This window comes from Pan troglodytes, chromosome 14, assembly GCF_028858775.2.
Source record: "Pan troglodytes isolate AG18354 chromosome 14, NHGRI_mPanTro3-v2.0_pri, whole genome shotgun sequence".
Classification (NCBI taxonomy): Eukaryota; Metazoa; Chordata; class Mammalia; order Primates; family Hominidae; genus Pan; species Pan troglodytes.
In genome coordinates this window covers 87,148,884-87,170,544 of record NC_072412.2, presented here as the reverse complement: position 1 = coordinate 87,170,544, position 21,661 = coordinate 87,148,884, and positions in this window count along the sequence as shown.

Sequence of the window (21,661 nt, the reverse complement as noted above, 5' to 3'; positions counted from 1 at the left end):
GAAGATGTGTGTAAAGTTTCCTAGCATCACTGCAAATTATTTCTATATAAAGTGATAGTGGGATCACATGTGAAAACAAAACTACTTTGTTTAAAAATTAAATAGGATGAGCCTCTAATTGTAATTCTTTCCTCTAAAATGTTATGCTTTGCAAATTCTAGCTGCCCCGGCCACCCTACACTCTGAAATCTATCTTCTCTACTCAGTGAGATGCTGCACTGAAGCATGGATATTTGTTGCAGGCAGAAAACTGACACAATAATAAAATTTACCTGGTTATTCTTTTCTCAGCAGTCCTTAACCTGCATGCCTATTTCTTTTATTCTGAAAAATACACACATATACATGTATATATATTTCTTGTTTTATAGTTATATTTGGCAAAAAGTAACTACAGTACCTGTTCCTCCATCACATCCTCCATCATTTCACATATTTTTTCCTAGATGTGAAAAAATAGTAATCAATATAAGCAAGCTAATTTCTGCAGATATTAATCAGACATTTAATTATTGTGACAAAAATGGAAACTTTTCTATAATGCAGGATTAAAAAAGATATAATACCTCTGATAATGTATTAAATAAGGCCTGATATGTTTGTGTATTCCTCACACATATCCATTTATAGAATTTTTCACTCTATGTTTAAATTTGTCACTTTAGTGCCTGTCTCTTCTACTATGATATTTGTCTTAGTCCATTTAGAATGCTCTAGCAAAATATCATAAACTGAATAGCTTATAAACAACATGAATTTATTTCTTACAGTTCTGGGAAGTTCAGGATCAAGGTGTGGGCAGATTTAGTGTCTGGTAAAGTCCTGGTTCATAGATGGCACCTTCTAGATGTGGCTTCACATGATAGAAGGGTCAAGGCAGCTCTCTGAGCCCCTTTTATGAGGGCACCAGTCCCATTCATGAGAATTCTACAGTCATTACCTAATCACCTTTGAAAAGGCCCCACTTCATAATACCATCACCTTGGGGGTTGGAATTTTAACATATGAATTTGGAGAGATAAAGTCTTTTGGACAATAATAATAGTCATTATGTTTATTCTCATCTTCTGGTATAGGGCTTTACAATGGTATGCTGTAAGAGAATAAATAACAGACAACTAATAGGGTAATTATAGTTATACTCTTTTATAAAGAATAATTCATGGCAAGAACAAGGCAAAACAGAACCATAAGCAAAGTCAAAAGACAATTCATAGTAAAAATATATTCCCAGCATAAAACAAAGGCTTTCAGAAATTTAAAGGATAAAGACCAAAAACATAGAAAATGGGAAAAAAGATTGACAAAATAGTCATAGACAGATAAACACAAATGACTCTTTACAATTAAAAAGACATTCAACTCTACATATTAGGAGAAAAAGTCAAAATAAAAGTATAATTTCTCTGAGTGGCAGAAACCTCAAGTGTGGCAACACGTCTCATACGTCATTGATGAAAATGCAAAATGGCACAGCCCCTCTGGAGGGCAACATAGTGACATCTGGGAAAATCATATATGCATCTGTTTTTTAGTACAGCAATCCCACTTCTAGAAATCTATCTTCATGACACACTTCCAAAATATGAACAAAGTTGTTTGCTCTGGCACTATTTGTAATAACAATGTTACAAGCAATCAAAATGGTCATCCATAAAGGACTGAATAAATAAATAAATAAATACATCCAACAATCTATAGTCACAAAACAGAGTGCTAGGCTATTGTAAAACTATATGAGCAAGGGCTTTATCTAATGATATGAAGTGATCCACAAAATGTATTTTTAAGTGAAGAAAGCAACACGTAAAGCAGAATATATGCTGCTTGTTGATTCAAAAAGTGGAGAAAGCAAACACACTCGTAACCCATAATTATATCTGCAAAAAGCTAATGAAAAACCAGCAAAAACTACTAAAAATATTTAATACTTGAAGGACAGGGAGGCACAAAATGGAAAGAACATGGGTGAAAGGAATTCATATTAATATACAGGTAATATAATTTTTATATTTGAGTTATGTAAATTTTTGTATAATCAGAATGCAAAACAGAAAGTAAAACAAGCTTAAAATAAAATAAAACAAATATAGCTAATTACATGTCATTTTGGTGACATAACCTCACAGAAGAAAAAAATAATCTAATTGTTTATATATAGTCAAGCCACATATCTAATCTAAGGACAAAATATATGCAAAGAAATATTAACTTTATCCCGTTGTATTATTCTTACCTTGCAGATACTTCCATTATAATTTTCCATATTGTAGGATAAAGAATATAATTATTCATGCTAATTTTGTGTAGGAAATAAGCTTTTCACGAAAGAATAGAAATCTTATATGTGAATTGAATACAGCACTGCAATTTGTTTTTATATTTTTATATTCTAATGTATGTTTTAACATCATCCATTAAAAGGATTTAAGAACAATAGCAACTCAGTAGCAATAAAGACCTCTAGCAGATTTTGTTTATTAAACAGTCATTGCTTCTTTAGAGAAATAGATCTTTTAGATGTTGGACAGAAAATTTGTGAGATAAGTTTGGGGCATATTATTAAATATGAAGGATGGTAGTGTTATGGACTGAGTGTTTGTATCCCCCAGAAATTCACAGGGTGAACACCTACACCTGAATGTGATGGTATTAGGATGTAGGGCCTTTGGTAGGTAATTAGGTCATGAGTGTGGAGCACTCAAGAATGATTAGTAGTGGTTGAGGGTGGATGACAGGTCTACTGTACTATTTTATTTGTTTTGTGTATGTTCAAACTTTTCTGTAATAAAACACTTGAAGAAAAAGACAAAATTGATCTACTATGTTAGTTCTTAAGATCACAGTTACCTTTGGGAAGGAAAGAGGAAGAAAGTGATTATCGAGGGCATGTGTGAGGCTGGTTTTATGTCTTCATTACAAAAGTGTATTAGCTTTGTAATAATTCATTGAGCATTACATGAATGCTTTGTACATGCATTTCTATTTTTTAATTAAATTTTTTATGGTTACATAGTAGGTATATATTTATGAGGTACATGAGATATTTTGATACAGGCATACAAAATGTAATAATCACATGAGGGTAAATGGGTATTCATTACCTCAAGCATTTATCATTTCTTTGTGTTATGAACACTCCAATTGTACTCCTTTGGTTATTTTACAAGAAATCATTGCTGACTGTAGTCACTCTGTTGTGCTATCAAATACTAGATCTCATTAATTGTGTCTCCATTTTTGTACCCATTAACCATTACCATTACCCATCACCACCTTGCCACTGCCCTTCCCAACCTCTGGTAAACATCATTCTACTTTCTATCTCTGTGAGTTCAGCTGTTTTAAGTTTTAGCTCCTACAAATGAGTGAGAACATGTGTAGTTTGTCTTTCTGTGCCTGGCTTATTTCACTTAACCTGTGTCCTCTGATTTCATCCATGTTGTTGCAAATGACAAGATTTCATTCTTTTTTATGACTGAATAGTACTCCATTATGTACATATATCACATTTTCTTTATCCATTTGTCTGTCGATGGACACTTAAGTTGATTCCAAATCTTGGCTATTGTTAGTAGTGCTACAGTAAACATGGGAGTGCAGATATCTCTTCAATATGGTAATTTACTTTCTTTTATATATACACTTTGTAGTCAGATTGTTAGATCATATGGTTGCTTTATATTTAGTTTTTTAAGGAATCTCCATACTATTCTCCACTGTTGCTGTACTAATTAACATTCCCACCAACAGTGTGTGAGACTTCCCCCTTTCCCCACAACTTTGCCAGCATTAACTATTTGTGCATGTATTTCTGTATGCATGTTATATGTCAGTAAAAAAATTAAATACTAAAAATAATCACAAGAGAGATAACTTATCTCTTGGCCACATGAGGATGCAGAAAGGAGAAGGCTATCTGCAAACAAGGAAATAGGCCATTACTAGAACTGAAAATACTAGCACCATGATTTTGGACTTCCCATTCCCTAGAATTGTAAAAACTAAATGTTGGTTCTTGAAGTCATCCAGTTTATGGTCATTTGTTATAGTAGCCAACACAGACTAAGACAGGAGGTTACAAACAGATTAGATTATTAAGTCCATTCAGAAGGTCCAGGAGCCAGTATGAAGATGCTCTCACTGTTCGACATTAAAACCATTTGTGCTTCCAAAAGAATGATGATTGCAATGGATTGAAAACCCCAAGTACACAAAAGTGAAGTGTGTGTGTGTGTGTGTGTGCAATCAGTCACATAGAAATAATACAACACTCTGTAGAGAATACTAGAATTTGCCAGGATATCAACTGATTATGCTGAAAATTGATAGTTAAATGAGAAAAATTGAGAATTTATTCTCTACTTTCTATATGGACTACATTTTAGGCTTACCAAAGCCTACTGAATGAAGTAGGGGGTGGTGAAAACAGAATAATTTCAACTAATAAATGCGAAAAGATTGAACAAATTAAAAAGCCACAATTTGTCTAAAGTATTGATTTAGATAGTCATGTGAATTACAATACTTGTTTCTCTGAAGGTCAAACCCAACTTTACAAACTATTAGCTAGCAGTAATTTAAAATCAGTTTGTCTCATTGTATAGGCGTAAGATAAAACAGTAAAGATAGAAAGCAAGAAAGAGTCTAATTGCTTTCCATTCAAAGGGGTTTAATATTTTTTGAATCTAAAATTAAATTCCTTTGCTTGTGAAAAGAAGTTCTAGCTCAGCTAGAAGACTGCTATGAAACATTAAACACTGTCAGTTCTTACTGTGATACTGCATTAATACTGCATAACATCAATATTTTATATTAAGAATGTTAATTATCCCTGAGTTTCTGGAATGCCTAACAGTGCTAAAGTACTAGCGCACTAATTTTATTTTTAATTCATTTTCTTTTTTCTATTGGCTGTTCTCCCTGGATTAAATTCTTCTCCCTGCAGTGAGAAATGAGTTAAATCAGCTCTCACTGTCAACTGGAACAGCCTTGGAGCTGAGTTAATTCATCACCTACTGACAAAAGGTTAAAAATATTGAATATCAATATCCAGAATGTTTTCCAACTCACAGCAATTGTTTGGCAGTGCTGATGTCTAAGCTCTGGGAATAAAGTGCAAGGTTTTGGCATTCTCTGTGTGCATAAAGTTACTTTCTTAATGTGCTTTATGTATGAATATAGTAGAAGTTTTTAACCTTAATTTTTCTTTCAATATAGTTGACACCAGAGATATAGAAATTTGATACCAAAGATAATACAATATTGAAATGTGTACCTCTACTTTCACAATTAAAGCAAACTTTCACAACTGACTTGTTGAATTACAAGCTGGATCTATAATGCATAGATTCATGCTTATTCATGCTTATCTAATTACACATTCAGACTCTAGCTATCTACAAAGACTAAACAATAGCACTGTTATTTTTTGAGTGAGCTTTATTCAATATGTGCCAACGGAGATAGGAGAAGTAATACAGATGGCCGTTGAGTTTCAACGATTTGACTGATAATTTTTTGACTCTATAATTGTTCAAAATCATTGCAACACTAATGTAAGTATTCAATAAAGCTACATAAAATATTCACAGCATTTTGTTTTAAAATAGGCTTTATGTTAGATGATTCTGCCTGGCTGTAGGCTAATGTAAGTATTCTGAGCATATTTAAAGTAGGCTAGACTAAGCCATAAAGTTTGGTTGATTAGATATATTAAATGCATTTTTTACTTAATGATATTTTTACCTTACTGTGGGTTTATCAGAACATAGCCCCATCATAAGTTGAGTGGCATCTCTATGTGAAATTCTCCTTTTGAACTCAGAGGGTCAGTATTCTCACAGTTGAGCATAGGATGTATTTATGTGCATGTTGAGCTCATATACACACACTGATGCATTATAGAGCATAAGTGTCATAAAAAGTTGTTAGAAAAATACGGTAGCTTGGAAGAGAGAATATTTTAAACAGGGTTTGTGTTCACAGAAGTGGTTTTGTTGAGACTTAAAAATTATATAAAGTTACAAACTGGGCTTAAAAAATAAATAAAACTCTGGTGAGCAGGCGTAGTGGCCATCTCATACAACTCATGCATTCCAAGGCAGAGGAGATAGAGCAAAAAAAAAGAGGTGTCCAGAAGAATAGTTTAAAATATTAAATTTCCAATTTGACTTTTCAAATATAATGTGCCTGAATGGAGAGACAGCAGCACTCTTGATAAAGAAATGTTAATGATAATAAGAGTAACCGTACTCATTAAGTCTACAGAAAGTGAGAAACATAGACTCATTTGGGGATGTTTTAAAACAAAGCCAGAGACCTTTAAGAATACACACCTTGCATGCATTGGAAGGATGTACTGGTGGAGCAGACTGTAGGTGAGGAGAACAAGAGGAAGAAATACAGCATTCTGTTGATGTGTGATGGGTTTTAGTTCTAGTGCCCTATCATGGCAAATTCACAATAGGAAACAGGTAATACAGACTTGCAAACAAAATCAAATTGGAGTTGGGAGCTAGGGTGAGGAAGGAGTAAGATATGATTTCAGGATTTTAATAATTGGTAGTATATAAATGATGATACTTGGAACTGGGATGTAAAGAGAGAGAAAAACACATATATAAGAATATATGTACATACAAACACAAACACATACATACACATACAAGCCATTGTCATCTGTAAAGGACTACGTGTTTATGGGCTTAATGTTGAGTTAACAGTCCCTGAAGAGCATTTGAATGGTGATTTATAAAGTTTTGAGGTTAACTTTAGAGGATTTGTGTTAGAGGATTAGATTGGAAGCATCAACATGAAAAAAAAATAATTAGAGATTATTTTGCTTGTTTAAAGTTGGAATCTTAATCAAAATGGGAATGAATTTTAATCCTTATTTTATGAGTGATTGTTCTGAAGACTATTGAAATTTAGATAGAAAATATGTTACTTATTTACCTTATTCTTCTTGTTGTATACAAAGATCTACCACTCTTGCTTTATTATGTGTTGGGATGAGCTACTGTTGACTTTATGACCAGAAGATTTCTGATATAAGGGGTACTTGTAACATCAGAGTTTTTATCCAGAGATCTCTAGTTATCATATTCTGAAGACAACCACAATCATGCAAATTATGTTTGGCATTGTAGGGACCATTTAATAATTACTTATTAATGCTTTATGAACATTTATACAGCATTAAAAATTAAAATCCAAGTTAAGTCAAAATAAATATATGTATCTATTCAAGTGAGAGTAAATATTTAGGTTTTTTTCAAAATTTGTGGTATGATGCTTCTTTGTGCATGTGTGCCAGTGTTTCTAGGTTATATTCTTGTGAGTGTAACTTATATGTTATGCATATTATCAACTTTATTAAAAATGTTAGATTGCTCCTGAATTTGTAAGTCAGGCATATGATGTACATATGTTTCGTATTCTTCCATATTTTTTCTAATTGAACCTGCATGATTTATTAAATATTCCAAAATTCAACCATTTTATTTTAATGCCATCCCTGCAATATACCAAGTTACCATACATTTCAGGACCTTTACCTTGTACTTCATAGTTCTCTCAGTATATCAAGTTATTAGTATTTTTATAGATTAAAAACAATTTATAGAGATTCCTAAAAATACTATAAGGATGTAATTTGAATTGCATTTCATATATTGGTTAAATTGCAAATACTTGCATTTTTTGATGGACTATTTGTCGCCCATGAATATAGCATATTTTCCCACTTATTTAGGTATTCTGTGTTCAGACAATGTCATTTATATCATAATAAATTTTTAGCATTTATTGTGTTTTGTTTCATGGTCAGATATTTGGTCAATTTTTGTAAAAATTTCATGTAAACATAAAAAGAATGTATATTCTCTAATTGTGGTATGCAAATTCCATTAAATGAAATTTTAGAGTCATAGTTTTGAAACCTCATTTTTACATTTTTTCATGCTCTGTAAATGACTGCCAAATTAAACTAAGCTCTTATTTTATTGTGTGTTTTTCAGTTTCTCATTATTATATAATTTTATACAATGAAGTTTTTAAAGCTATTCTAACTAGTGCACAAAAAATTCAAAATTTGTATTTGTAATGAGTGGGGGAATGGATGAAAATTAGTCTATTGTATAACATGGATGAGTCCAGCAGCTTTCTCTTTGTTCACATTTGTCACGTATATCTTTATCCATCTTTCTACTTTGAAACTATTCTTACAACACAGAATGCAGCTATGACTTTTCTGGGAGTACATAACTAGAACCATTTTTTCAGTCTTTACACCAGTTTTTTTTTTCTTCCTTCATTCTTATTTACTTTTTCACATTGCACTTTCCACTAAACAAAAAATGCATGTTTTACTTAATTTTCTTTTATTTTTTCCTCCACTAGCTTGTAAAAGAGTTTCATAAAGCAAGTTATTTGTTTTGTTTTCTACTGTATCTCTAGCTGCCTAGCACAGTGGCTGTGTTAAATAAGTTAAAATTTAATTACATATACATTCTATTTAATTCACTTGCTAATGGCAAGTTGAGTCAACATTTTTGTGATAATTCAAATATCTGTATTTCTACAATCTTATTTTGTTATTTCAATTTTACTTTCTAGTCCTAGGCACCTTTTTTTTTTTTTTTTGCTTTGTGCACTTCTGTTGGAATGATTGAATTTCCTTTATTCTCCTATTTCCCTTTCTATATTATATCTATCTGCCCTTTTCAGATGTATCTTTTGATTGTATCTTTAAAAATTTAACAGACATGTTTGACTTAATATTGCCTAAGTTTATCGCTGCTTATCTCAAACAATACATAAGATTCTGAACGTATCTTTCTCATTTTATATTTTCTTGTTTAGCATTTTAATACCAACTTTTTTTACACTTCAGATTAACATTATTGTATTTTAATATATTTTTATTTACCTATTTATTTCTTGATTCACACTTTTAATCATCTCATTTAATTCAAGTTAATTCATTAATCCTTTAGTAGTAATTTTAATAAGAATAATGTAATAATAAGCTCCTTTTTGGAGGGACAGAGATGGAGCAACGTGTTCTGAAAAATTGAAAAATGCTAGCTCTATTTTTTAATTCTTTTTGATTTCAAAAAACTTTTATGATTTTGTTTACTTTCTTATAATTTTGCTTATGCTTTCAAGAAAATGTGAAATTTTCTCCACGTTTGTATGCATGTGTGTGTGTTTTGTGAAACAGTTTTCTTTACTCCTCTGTCCTTGAAGTGCATGTGCAGAGTCTAGAAAGTATGATCATTGCGTATGCCAATTCACGGTGGGAATTTTAGTCAATTAAATTAAAACTTTGAAGAGCATCTTAAATAAATTGGCCAAATTAAGAAATTAGTAACCCAGAAAGAATTTTATATCTCAGATGACAGGACATAAGCATTACTGGAAAAGAGGATTTGTAGATGTATTACATGTAAATGTTTTTCTGGATACTTGTTTAGCATCCCAAAAGAATATATGGTGATCAGTATATTTTTCTGAGGAAATCATTCCCTTTCCCCTTCCCTGTAATCACATAATGAGCTCAAAGAGAAATGGAGGGCTTGGACAGCTTCCTTCCTATGCATACTTTTGCTTTACTCTGGGAATCTGTTTTGAAGCAATGAGTACAACAGTAATGACTATCATAGGCATCTGTAGGATATTGATTGAGTGTATAATATTTATATTATATATATACTCCTGCCTGTACATGAGTACATATTTATTGCTGTATTTCCAAAATGTATATATATATTATCTAGCTCATTAGATATTGTACTCAATAGGTATTAAATTAATTAATGAGTTAATTATTGCATAATAACATTAAAAGGCAGAGAATAAAGCACATGTTGTCAGAGCATTTGTCCTTTTTTGAGTGAGTACTGAAAAATACTAACGGGAAGAAATGGTGTTTTCTAAGGGTGAGCACCATCGCTCTCCTTTCCATTTCCTAGAAATGTTTTAATAATACCTCATAAATAGTCTCTGAAGAAGCCTTTTTTTATTTTCTATAACCTAAGATAAGTTGAGATAATTTCTTCAAGCAATCTTGATTTCTGAGATATGGGTAAGGATCTCAAATTCAAATCATTCCATTGACTAGCATTTACAAAGAGGAAAGAGAAGAATCATTATCTTTCACACTTACAGAAGTATACAGTAAACAATTGCTGTACTAATACAAGAAATATTTATTTAATAATCCAAAGTTTTTACTTACATTAACTCTTAAAAATCAAATGCTGGTGTTGTTCAATAGCTAGTATCAGGGTATGTTATCAAGTGGGGAAATATCAAGGAAACAAGAGAAGCAAATGGGCAGGCAAGAAACTGAAGAAGAACATAAACGTAAGTGTATCAAATAGTGAAGTTGCTATGTCAAATATATTAAGGATTGGAGGCAAGGAGGAGGCAAAATACTGTAGGTGTTTGAAAGATTTTCTTACTGGGGTTGATGAAATAAATGTGCCTTCACTTCTCTGTGTCTTTAGTTTCAAGTAAATTCTTATCTAATATCTTTTGATTTTAATTTTAAATTTTTGTGGGTACATAATAGGTATAGATATTTATGGAATGTATGAGATATTTGGGTACAGGTATGCAATACATAATAATCACATCATGGAAAATTGGATATTCATCCCCTCAAGCATTTATTTTTTGTGTTACAAACAATTCAATTGGACTATTTTATTTATTTTTAAATGTATTTTAACTGATTGTTGACTACAGTGGCCCGTTGTGCTATCAAATATTAGGTTTTTTCCTTTCTTTCTATTTTTTGTACCCATTAACCATCCCCACCTCCCACCCACACCCCCATTACCCTTGCCAGTCTCTGGTAACCATCCTTCTATTATATATTTCCATTAGTTTAATTGTTGCTATTTTTTGATGTCACAAACAAGTGAAAACATACAATGTTTTTCTTTCTGTGTCTGACTTATTTCAATGTCCTCCCCTTCCATCTATGTTGTTGCAAATGATAGAATCACTTTCTTTTCTTCTGGCTGAATAGTACTCTATTGTGTATCAGTACTACATTTTCTTTATCCATTCATCTGTTGATGGACACTTAGTTTGCTTCCAAATCTTGGCTATTGTGAGCAGTGCCGCAGCAAATATAGGAGTGCAGGTATCCTAGAAATGTTTTAAGATTACCTTTGATATACTGATTTCTTTTCTTTTGGGAACATACCCAGTAATGAGATTGCTGGATCATATAGTAGTTCTATTTTTAGTAACCTCCAAACTGTCTTACATAGTGGTTATACTAATTTACATTCCCACTAACAGTGTACAAGCATTCACTTTAATCCACATCCTTGCCAGCATTTGTTATTGCCTCACTTTTGGGTTAAAGCCATTTTAAACGGGGTGAGATGATATCTCATTTTAGTTTTAATTTGCATTTCTCTGATCGTCAATAATATTAAGCACCTTTTCATACGCCTGCTTTTTTTTTCCATTTGTATGTCTTATTTTGAGAAAGGTTTATTCAAATATTTTGCCCATTTTTAAATCAGATTATTAAATTTTTCCCTATAGAGTGTTTGCCCTCCTTACATATTCTGGTTATTAATCATTTCAGATGGGTAGTTCACAAATATTTTCTCCCATTCTATGGGTTGTCTCTTCACTTTGTTGATTATTCCCTTTGCCATGCAGAAGCTTCTTAACTTGATATAATGCCATTTGTCAATTTACCCATTTTTGCTTCGGTTGCCTGTGCTTTTGGGGTATCACTCAAGAACGTTTTGCCAAGGCAATGTCCTGGAGAGTCTCCTCAATGTTTTCTTGTAGTAGTTTCATAGTTTGAGGTCTTAGATTTAAGTCTTTATGTATTTTGATTTGATTGTTGTATATTGTAAGATACAGGGTACAGAAGAAATGGTCTAATTTCATTCTTCTGCATATGGGTATCGGTTTCCCAGCACCATTTATTAAAGAGACTGTCTTTTTCCCAATGTATGTTCTTGGCACTTTGTCAAAATTGAGTTCACTGTACGTGTGTGATTTTGTTCCTGAGTTCTCTGCTCTGTTCCACTGATCTATGTGTCTGTTTTTATGCCAATACCATGCTGATTTGGTTATTGTAGCTCTGTAGTATATTTTGAAGTCAGGTAATGGATTTCCTCCAGTTTTGTTGCTCATGATAGCTGTGGCTATTCTGGGCCTTTTATGGTTCCATATAAATGTTGGGATTTTTTTTTCTATTTCTGTGAAAAAATGTGATTGTTATTTTGATAGGAATTGCACTGAATCTGTAGATTACTTTGGGTAGTAGGAACATTTTAACAATATTGATTCTTCCAATCCATTAACATGGACTATCTTTCAATTTTTGGGGTGTTCTTCAATTTTTTTTCATTAGTGTTTATAGTTTTCACTGCACAGGTCTTTTGATTGTTTGGTTAAGTTTATTCCTAGGTATTTAATTTTATGTTTGGCTATTGCAAATAGGATTACATATTAAAATTTCTATTTCAAATGGTTCACTATTGGGATATATAAATGTTACTGATTTTTGTATGTTGGTCTTGAATCCTGCAACTTTACTAAATTTGTATATCAGTCCTAATAGTTTTTCTGGTGGAGTCTTTAGGTTTCAACATATATCAGATCATACCATCTGCAAACAATGATAATGTTATTTCTTCCTTTCCAATTCACATGACCTTTATTTCCTTCTCTTGTCTGCTCTAGCTAGGGCTTCCGGTACTTTGTTGAATAACAGTAGTGAAAGTGGGCATCCTTGTCATGTTCCAGATCTAAGAGGAAAGGCTTTTAGTTTTTCACCATTCAGAATGATACTAACTATGGGTCTGTCATATATGGCTATGGCTTTTATTATGTTGAAATATGCTCCTTCTATGCCCAGTTTTTTGGGAGATTTTATCATGCAGCGAGGTTGAATTTTATTAAATGCTTTTTCAGCATCAATTGAAATGATCCTATAGTGTTTGTTTTTTCTTCTGTTGATATGATGTATCATATTGACTGATTTGCATGTGTTGAACCACTCTTGCATTTCTGGGTTAAATCTCACTTCATCATGATGAATGATCTTTTAATGCATTGTTGAATTTGGTTTGCTAGTATCTTGTGGAGGATTTCTGCATTAACATTCATCAGAGATATTTATCTGTAATTTTATTTTTTTGATGTGTCTTTGGTTTTGGTATCAAGGTAATACTGGCTTTGTAGAGTGAGTTTGGAAGTATTTCTTTCTTCTCTACTTTTTGGAACAGTTTGAGTAGGATTTTTATTCTTTTTAAATGTTTGGTAGAGTTTAGCAGTGAAGACATAAGGTCCTGGGTTTTTCTTTACTGGGATAGTTTTTATTATGGGATCTTGTTACCTGTTATTGGTGTGTTCAGGTTCCGGATTTCTTCATGGTTCATTCTTGGTAGGTTGTAGGTGTCTAGAAATGTATCCATTTCTTCTTCATTTTCCAATTTATTGGCATATAGTTGTTTATAGTAGCCATTAATGATCCTTTGAATTTCTGCTGTAACAGCTGTAATGTCTACTTTTTCATCTTTGATTTTATTTATTTGGGTCACTCTCTTCCTCTCTTATTTAGTATGCCTAAAGGTTTATGAATTTTCTTAATTTAATTATAGAAAGTTTTATTGCAATAGTTTTTTTAACTGTATACTATTATGTAGAAATCGTAAACATTTATATAATAAACATGCTTTGTAGAAACTGTAAAAGTTGTTATAGGCCGGGCGCGGTGGCTCACGCCTGTAATCCCAGCACTTTGGGAGGCCAAGGCGGGTGAATCACGAGGTCAGGAGATCGAGACCATGCTGGCCAACACGGTGAAACCCCGTCTCTACTAAAAATATAAAAAAATTAGCCAGGTGTGGTGGTGGGTGTCTGTAGTCCCAGCTACTTGGGAGGCTGAGGCAGGAAAATGGCGTGAACCCGGGAGGTGGAGATTGCAGTGAGCCGAGATTGCACCACTGTACTCCAGCCTGGGCAACAGAGTGAGACTCTGTCTTTAAAAAAAAAAAAAAAAAAAAAAAAAAACTGGGTACTGTGCTCACCCGATTTTTTATTCTTGCTGGCAATGCTTTTCTTTGTACAGATAGTTGTTAAAATGCAGTATTCCAGTGGGTGCTGGGGGGAGGAACACAAAGAATATAAGCTTTTATTCTACCATTTTGCTCCACACTTTTTCTATATTTTAAATTGACCATTTAATAACAAAATAAAAAGTAGTCAGTCAATTAATCAGCAATTCAGAGGAAAACAATAGTGTAAAGTGAGATTTTCTATTTTTTTTTCAGTTAAAAGAAGTTAGTCCTACGAACTCTATAGGACAAAATGCAAAACACATTTAGTTTTTAAATTAATTCTCTGAATTGGCAAACTGTCTATGTATTTATAGTGTTTCTCGAAGCAGGAAGTTTCATAACATGTAGAAAACTAAGCTGTTGGGTTGTTTTAAATAAGTAGCTATGCTGGACATTTTAATAGTGCTTTGGTAATTTTTTTTCTTTTTCTATAGGATACTCCTGAGCTCACTGAATAAGCCTGAAGCCAAATAATTTTCTTCCAAGTAATATAAAACAAATTATAAACACATAAAAGATAGTATAAAAGGAGCCATAGTACATCTTTTTTTCCAATTTCTTGTTGCATTTGAAAATATATCAAAACTCATTTTGATAAATAGTTAACAATTTTATTCAATTATATCAGATGTGATGAGCAGTATTTTAGAAGGAAAATAGGTGAAAATGTACTATATACATTCAGCCAAATACAAAGAGACAAAATGTAGTTATTATTTAATTCTGAATCCTAATAATATGAAAAATCCACTTATTTAGAAATATTTGTATCATTATATAATGTAAAGACTTCACAAATAAAAATGGTTCAGCCTATATGAGAATGTTTTGCATCTTCGGTTTAAATTCTATGTCAAATGAACACTTCTTTACCATACTAGTGGTTGTTCACCATCAAACATAAACATAAAATTACTTAGAGGGACTACTCTTTACACTAAGTAGAATATAAAGCAAGAAAGAGAACTGTTTCTCACCAAACATTTTACGGATGTTTGGAAAGGTAAAGTGTTTATAGAGAACTATATAAAGCAGTGCAACCTTACATTTTTCATAGGCTGGTCACTCAAAACACAATACAGGTAAAAAATACAATTATCTGACTCCCTGTGCACTATTTTTGTGCATTTTCTCTTAGCAATTTCATCACTTTAAGCTTGTAGCCACAAAGCAAACCATTTGCTTGTATAATTTCTCTCTTGTTTTGATACAAAATAACACCATTTCAAGTTTATGGGGATCCAGGGATTAGGAACATAATGCAACAGTCTCATTTAACCAATATAACATTTCAGAATTCTGTCCTCAAATCCCCTGCATATTTATCATAAAAGAATACATACAGAGCCTATTTTTTATATGAAAGTACATTCTGCCTATAAAGAAATTTCTATTTTACTGAAGCATTCTAAATAGTTTAACTGTGTGTGTGTGTGCGCGTGTGTATCTGGATTTCTACTTTATTTAAAAATTAAGTTTGTTGTTTTCAAACTAAAATATAAAACACGACAATGTTACTCTTAATATACTAGATTGGTGAAGACTGTTTCTTCCAACCATGTTTTCTTTGATAAGTTTTGCATTGGTTAAATGAGGCTAACACTAAACAAGAATTAATTGCAATCATCTGCAGATTATCAGGTTTACGCAAATTAAAGATTAGAATCCTACAATGTCATTAAAATTCTTTTTTAAATCCATTCTTCTTTTTGTAAGTAGGGAGATTTGGAATCTGAATAATCCTCCCTCAACTGTCCTTTACTTTCCTTCTACATAGAATCAAATAGTAGGACACATCAACAAAATCATGGTAACCTGTGTTTCATCTCTCCTAGCATCTCCCAGAGGAACAGCCTGTGATCCCATGAAAACAAGTGTGGGCCATTCTTGTTTACGTAGCCTGCTGCTGCAAAACTGACAGACTTAAAATAAAAGGAAAACAATACCTGCAGTTGTTTGCTATAGTTTACACTTCTTCAAGCCCCTAGCCATATGATTCTCCCTAATCTGTTTGGATATTATTTATTCTGACACTGTTTGCACTCTACTTCGACCCACAGCATCGTTTTGCCCAACATCTTGAACACCAGCAACAAATACGTGACTCTGAAAAGGAGCTTCCTACAATTATATTTTAACATTCTTGTTGACAATCAAGGTCACTCCAACCTGCCCCTCTCTATACAAGTAAGAAATTTGGCCCGTCATATAATTGACCATAAGGCTGAAATGTCCTGAGACTATAGCTCCGCTAATATTTAAGCTCTGCTAATATTTCAAAATGAGTATAGAAAATGTGGACCATAATTATACGAGCGATTCATACACATTTTATACTCTAATACTGTAGAAGCTGATAGCAAAATGACCTATACATCAAAACAATTCCAAGGAACTGGTGTTTGTGTGATTATCTTGGAGGGCAGTGATTCTCCTAGAGTTATGTATAACTAGTAAAACAATTCTACTCTATATTTTTTTCATATAGTTTTGGATTACACAATATAGATCTTGTAAGAATTGGCAGTTTTGCTCTTTATAATTTTAAAACACTCTTCAAGTATTTAATTTTGGGCAGTATTTACCTGAACTTTAGAAAAAGAGTTTGGTATAAGAGCCAGATAGAAAATAAATTTAAATATAGAAAAATGGCTTCCCAGCTTATAAAAATGCTCTGTATTCAATCAAACAGTATTGGGAAAACAAAAAATGAAAATGAAACAAAATAAAACAACAAAACAACACATAATAAATTATGAAACAGTAAAAGATAGATACCATTTTCCAGTCATTCTCCAATGGACTGTTTTTTAAAATATCAATTTTAATTTCATTAGACATTGACATCACGAATATCCAGTGACTTCACAATCAGGGCTAACATCTTTTGAGTTTTCTGGAACAGGGCAATATGGAAATCTTGGCATGCATTCTTTCATTTCATCACGTAACAACCTTCATTGGGCACCAACATTATCATGAACTTTACAGTTTGGAAAACCAGGACTTTGAAAGATTACATGACTTGTGCAAAGTCAAACTGAGAGTAACTAATTAAATCTGTTTCCAATTACAGATTTATTTATTCTCAGAGCCTACATCTTCACTTCCCTCACATAAGATCGCTGGAACCATGCATATTTCACTACATATATTTACTGTGTTAGATCCTTGATATTACTATTCCACCAATGGTAAAACAAAAATTACTATAATTGTTTACTGCCTACAGATTTGTTTGCAACAATTTAGTCATACTAAATTATGAATGCCATATCGTGGTCCTATATGGATTGCAAAATACTGATACAGTGGAGCCGAATAAGAAAAATCAGACAAAGAAATCTAAAACTGCTTGTTTATAAAATCAGATATAATGTTATAATAAAAGCACAGTGTAGAGTTGCTTTAAAATGAGGCATACATGTTGCTACTTATTTTATAATTGTAAATTATAAAACACCTAATCTTTGCAAAACATATTTTTTCATTTTATATTCCTAATTATTTCCTTAATAAAAATGGTTTAATATACCATATATGATGGGAGGTTAATAGTTCACCCAATCGAGACTCTGGGCGAGGAGCCAAGATGGCTGAATAGGAACAGCTCCGGTCTACAGCTCCCAGCGTGAGTGACGCAGAATACAGGTGATTTCTGCATTTCCAACTGAGCTTTGAAGAGAGTAGTGGTTCTCCCAGCACGCAGCTTGAGATCTGAGAACGGGCAGATTGCCTCCTCAAGTGGGTCCCTGACCCCTGAGTAGCCTAACTGGGAGGCACCCCCTAGTAGGGGCGGACTGACACTTCACATGGCTGGATACTCCTCTGAGACAAAACTTCCAGAGGAACATCAGGCAGCAGCATCTGCGGTTCACCAATATCCACTGTTCTGCAGCCACTGCTGCTGATACCCAGGCAAACAGGGTCTGGAATGGAGCTCTAGCAAACTCCAACAGACCTGCAGCTGAGGGTCCTGTCTGTTAGAAGGAAAACTAACAAACAGAAAGGACATCCACACCAAAAACCCATCTGTACGTCACCATCATCAAAGACCAAAGGTAGATAAAACCACAAAGATGGGAAAAAAACAGAGCAGAAAAACTGGAAACTCTAAAAAGCAGAGTGCCTCTCCTCCTCCAAAGGAACGCAGCTCCTCACCAGCAATGGAACAAAGCTAGACAGAGAATGACTTTGACGAGTTGAGAGAAGAAGGCTTCAGACGATCAAACTACTCCAAGCTACAGGAGGAAATTCGAACCAATGACAAAGAAGTTAAAAGCTTTGAAAAAAAAATTAGATGAATGGATAACTAGAAAAACCAATGCAGAGAAGTCCTTAAAGGACCTGAAGGAGCTGAAAACCAAGGCATGAGAGTGACATGATTAATGCAGAAGCCTCAGTAGCCAATGCGATCAACTGGAAGAAAGGGTATCAGTGATGGAAGACGAAATGAATGAAATGAAGAAGAGAAGTTTAGCGAAAAAAGAATAAAAAGAAACGGACAAAGCCTCCAAGAAATATGGGACTATGTAAAAAGACCAAATCTACATCTGATTGGTGTACCTGAAAGTGACGGGGAGAATGGAACCAAGTTGGAAAACACTCTGCAGGATATTATCCAGGAGAACTTCCCCAATCTAGCAAGGCAGGCCACATTCAAATTCAGGAAATACAGAGAATGCCACAAAGATACTCCTCAAGAAGAGCAACTCCAAGACACATAATTTTCAGATTCACCAAAGTTGAAATGAAGGAAAAAATGTTAAGGGCAGCCAGAGAGAAAGGCCAGGTTACCCACAAAGGGAAGCCCATCAGACTAACAGCTGATCTCTCAGCAGAAACTCTACAAGTCAGAAGAGAGTGGGGACCAATATTCAACATTCTTAAAGAAGAGAATTTTCAACCCAGAATCCCATATCCAGCCAAACTAAGCTTCATAAGTGAAGGAGAAATAAAATACTTTACAGACAAGCAAATGCTGAGAGATTTTGTCACCATCAGGCCTGCCCTAAAAGAGCTCCTGAAGGAAGCACTAAACATGGAAAGAAACAACCAGTACCAGCCACTACAAAATCATGCCAAATTGTAAAGACCATCGAGGCTAGGAAGAAACTGCACCAACTAACGAGCAAAATAACCAGCTAACATCATAATGACAGGATCAAATTCACACATAACAATATTAACCTTAAATGTAAATGGGCTAAATGCTCCAATTAAAAGACACAGACTGGCAAATTGGATAAAGAGTCAAGACCCATCAGTGTGCTGTATTCAGGAAACCCATCTCACGTGCAGAGACACACATAGGCTCAAAATAAAGGGATGGAGGAAGATCTACCAAGCAAATGGAAAACAAAAAAAGGCAGAGGTTGCAATCCTAGTCTCTGATAAAACAGACTTTAACCCAACAAAGATCAAAAGAGACAAATAAGGCCATTACATAATGGTAAAGGGATCAATTCAACAAGAAGAGCTAACTGTCCTAAATATATATGCACCCAATACGGAGCACCCAGATTCATAAAGCAAGTCCTTAGTGACCTACAAAGAGACTTAGACTCCCACACAATAATAATGGGAGACTTTAACACCCCACTGTCAACATTAGACAGATCAATGAGACAGAAAGTTAACAAGGATACCCAGGAATTGAACTCAGCTCTGCAGCAAGCAGACCTAATAGACATCTACAGAACTCTCCACCCCACATCAACAGAATATACATTCTTTTCAACACCACACCACACATAATCCAAAATTGACCACATAGTTGGAAGTAAAGCGCTCCTCAGCAAATGTAAAAGAACAGAAATTGTAACAAACTATCTCTCAGACCACAGTGCAATCAAACTAGAACTTAGGATTAAGAAACTCCCTCAAAACCCCTCAACTACATGGAAACTGAACAACCTGCCCCTGAATGACTACTGGGTAAATAAGGAAATGAAGGCAGAAATAAAGATGTTCTTTGAAACCAATGAGAACAAAGACATAACATACCAGAATCTCTGGGACACATTCACAGCAGTGGTAGAGGGAAATTTATAGCACTAAATGCCCACAAGAGAAAGCAGGAAAGATCTAAAAATTGACACCCTAACATCACAATTAAAAGAACTAGAAAAGCAAGAGCAAACACATTCAAAACCTACCGGAAGGCAAGAAATAACTAAGATCAGAGCAGAACTGAAGGAAATAGAGACACAAAAAACCCTTCAAAAAATTAATGAATCCAGGAGCTGGTTTTTTGAAAAGATCAACAAAATTGATAGACCGCTAGCAAGACTAATAAAGAAGAAAAGAGAGAAGAATCAAATACACGCAATACAAAATGATAAAGGGGATATCACCACCGATCCCACAGAAATACAAATTACCATCAGAGAATACCATAAACACCTCACGCAAATAAACTAGAAAATCTAGAAGAAATGGATAAATTCCTCGACACATACATCCTCCCAAGACTAAACCAGGAAGAAGTTGAATCTCTGAATAGACCAATAACAGGCTCTGAAATTGAGGCAATAATCAATAGCTTACCAACCAAAAAAAGTCCAGGACTGGATGGATTCACAGCCGATTTCTACCAGAGGTACAAAGAGGAGCTGGTACCATTCCTTCTGAAACTATTCCAAACAATAGAAAAGAAGGAATCCTCCCTAACTCATTTTATGAGGCCAGCATCATCCTGATTCCAAAGCCTGGCAGAGACACAACAAAAAAAGAGAATTTTAGACCAATATCCTTGATGTACATTGATGCAAAAATCCTCAATAAAATACTGGCAAACTGAATCCAGCAGCACATCAAAAAGCTTATCCACCACGATCAAGTGGGCTTCATCCCTGGGATGCAAGGCTGGTTCAACATACGCAAATCAATAAATGTAATCCAGCATATAAACAGAACCAAAGACAAAAACCACATGATTATCTCAACGGATGCACAAGAGGCCTTTGACAAAATTCAACAACACTTCATGCTAAAAACTCTCAATCAATTTGGTATTGATGGGACATATCTCAAAATAATAAGAGCCATCTATGACAAACTCACAGCCAATATCATACTGAATGGGCAAAAACTGGAAGCATTCCCTTTGAAAACTGGCACAAGACAGGGATGCCCTCTCTCACCACTCCTATTCAACATAGTGTTGGAAGTTCTGGCCAGGGCAATCAGCCAGGAGAAGGAAATAAAGGGCATTCAATTAGGAAAAAAGGAAGTCATATTGTCCCTGTTTGCAGATGACATGATTGTATATCTAGAAAACCCCATCATCTCAGCCTAAAATCTCCTCAAGCTGATAAGCAACTTCAGCAAAGTCTCAGGATACAAAATCAATGTACAAAAATCACAAGCATTCTTATGCACCAACAACAGACAAACAGAGAGCCAAATCATGAGTGAACTCCCATTCACAATTGCTTCAAAGAGAATAAAATAACTAGGAATCCAACTTACAAGGGATATGAAGGACCTCTTCAAGGAGAACTACAAACCACTGCTCAATGAAATAAAAGAGGATACAAACAAATGGAAGA